The sequence below is a fragment of the Hibiscus syriacus genome, unplaced genomic scaffold (genome assembly GCF_006381635.1).
Source record: "Hibiscus syriacus cultivar Baekdansim isolate YM2019G1 unplaced genomic scaffold, ASM638163v2 tig00009426_pilon, whole genome shotgun sequence".
In the NCBI taxonomy this organism is placed as follows: domain Eukaryota; kingdom Viridiplantae; phylum Streptophyta; class Magnoliopsida; order Malvales; family Malvaceae; genus Hibiscus; species Hibiscus syriacus.
The window spans coordinates 59,731-62,699 of record NW_024062195.1 but is presented as its reverse complement, the minus strand read 5'-3'; the positions used below and the strand labels follow the sequence as shown (position 1 = coordinate 62,699).

The 2,969-nt window shown below is 34.8% G+C and overlaps 1 pseudogene; it reads left to right on the top strand.

The window, feature by feature from the left end:
- The first annotated feature begins 346 nt into the window (after positions 1-346).
- LOC120203249 lies at positions 347-2,661 on the top strand (annotated as a pseudogene).
- Positions 2,662-2,969: the final 308 nt, after the last annotated feature.

The following is a 2,969-nucleotide window of genomic DNA, read 5'->3' as shown; positions in this document are numbered from 1 at the left end:
ACCCGACCCCACCCTTTAGAAAAAAAACTCGATTTGAATATATTTTTTCAGGAAAAAACTCGATTTAGTCAAAATCTGTCACATTCAGATCAAATGCTCATTCCTAGTTTATGAATAGAGTAAACGGGTTGGGAGGATCGCCCTTGCCTCTATAGTACTCGATATGAATTAATGATAATAAATCGAAAACCGTGGTTATACAAAAAATAAAAAAATATTTTTTTAAATATGATCATAATTTAAATATATCCATTTAAACAATTTTTGTATATAAATAATATAATGATATAAGTTTAAGAATATAGCGACAAGTAATAATAATGTCGACAGTTGATATCATGTGCAGATTCACAATGTGACTGAAACGAAAAAGTTAGGGTTCTTCTCATGTGGAACGGGTAACCGATTGATGATTGTTGGCGTTGTGATCCCAATTGGCAAAGAACAGGAAGAGGCTCGCTGACTGTGCCATTGGTTTTGGAAGGAAGCCATCGGTGGGCGGACGGACGCTTCTATGTCGTCACCGACCCTAACGATGATGACCCTGTAAACCCTAAACTTGGAACCCTACGTTATGCCGTAATTCAAGACGAGCCGCTTTGGATCATGTTCAAGCAAGACATGGTCTCAGTTGAAGCAGGAGTTGATTATGAACAGCTTCAAGACCATTGATGGTCGTGGGGCGAATGTCCACATTGCGAATGGTGCATGCATTACGATCCAGTTCGTTACCAATGTGATCATCCATGGTCTTCACATTCATGATTGCAAGCCTACAGGTAACGCTATGGTGAGAAGCTCCCCGTCTCACTTCGGGTGGAGGACGATGCTGACGGCGATGCAATCTCCATTTCGGTTCGAGTCATATCTGGGTGGATCACAATTCTCTCTCTAGTTTGCTGATGGTCTTGTTGATCCTGTCTTGGGTTCAACCGCCATTACCATCTCTAACAATCACTTAACCCACCACAATGAGGTACTTCATATTACTTCCAGTTGTAATAAATTCATAGTACAATTAATGATAAAGGTAAGATGCAGGTGACAATTGCATTCAATCACTTTGGAGAGGGACTTATCCAAAGAATGCCAAGGTAGTGCATTTAATTCATTGTTTTTGATTATTCAAAAAAAATTATTGCTTTGTACATTTTTTTATTTTTATGAAGTACCCATATACACCTATACATATTGGATATAATATAAAGATATAATTCTTCAAAAATCTTCTAATACATAGAAACCTTGAAAAAGTTAAATATTACGATATAACCATAAATATAGTAAATATGAAATTAATTATAAGATCTACCATGTAGATCTTCAAAAAAAATATTGGATTTAAGAAAGGAAACAGAATCTATTATTAGATTACCTATATGGTTAGGTTTTTCAAGAGCGTATTTTTCTCTAGTTATTTGACATGATAAGAGAAAATACAAGGTAACTTATTTTGAGATCACCCTCTTTATATAAATTGAATATTATGTTAGTCTTTTAAGTATTTATAATTTTATCCCTCGTCAAATTACAAGTATAAAATATACTTATGGTACCATAATTGTTTCCATGACAATTTATTAGCTATACACATAACATAATTGATCACTTAGTTTTGTATCCTATTTATAATAATATTATATATAGACACAGGGACGAATCATGTTATAGGTGGGAAGGGGAATCCTCTAAACTTTGATGGTCTAACTACCTCTTAAACTATTAGTAGTTTTTGAAACTATTGCAATTAAGTCTTTGTCCTTTCAAAAATTTTCTGGTCTAAATGTGTTTTAGGATACTGTTAGTTTTAAAATTAATGTAATTAAGTCTTAATTTGGTTTTTATGATTTAATTACATATTAAGACCTTTAAATTTTAAAATTAATTGAAATTAAACCCTTAATCTCTTATTTTTATGGTTTAATTACTTTTAGGATCTTATTTATTTTGAAGTTAAACAATTTATCCCCTAATAATTTAATCCTTACTCTGTTCCTATACATATATGCTCACAATTACGGATTTTAATCCAACAACTTACTCATATATATCGAGTGTGATGTTTAATTGAAATGTATTTTGATTAAATGCAGATGTAGGCATGGATATTTTCATGTGGTGAACAATGACTACATTCATTGGGAAATGTACGCGATTGGTGGAAGTGCAAACCCTACCATCAACAGCCAAGGTAACAGCTATGCAGCTCCAACCAACCCTTTTGCAAAGGAGGTATTAATAATATTCTCTCTCTCATTTCCTTCCACGCTACAAAAATTGTCCAATTACTAAAATTAAGGATGATGTCTAGTCAGATCGGATAAAAAATTTATTCATTCAAATTCGACATGAAATTGAATTCTTCCACTTATACATCCGGGTTGGATGATCATCAGACCCGAAATATATTTATATTTTGATTGATTAAAGTTTTGAGCAGGTGACCCAAGAGAGTGGAAACAGCTAAAAGGCGATGGAAGAGCTGGAATTGGAGATCAGAAGGAGATTTGCTTCTCAATGGGCATATTTCACACCTCCTGGTGCTGGTGCCTCAGCCAGCTATGCCAGGGCCTCTGGCTTGGGTGCCAAGCCCTCTCCTTGGTTGGATCCATCACTTCAGGTGCCGATGCACTTCGTTGTCGAAGAGGCCGACAATGCTAGGTAGTATAAATTGGCCATCTGCAATATGTTCGATATAACTACGATGCGGCATCGTATCTATCACGGTTGCGGATGTTACAAAGTTATCACGGTCGGGCTGTGATAAATCCGAACCGTGAATATTAACTATAAAAAGAAGCAAGACCGGAATGATGGCAGCGTGACGTTGAGGCTGCTATTTAACTGTTTGTTGCCTAATCACATATTATCTTTCGAGTGTTATTACTTTCTAAATATCAATAATATTATCTTTTACTTTATAGTGCAATGGAAATAAACTTTGTTTATTTCCCCCCTAATTTTGGTGT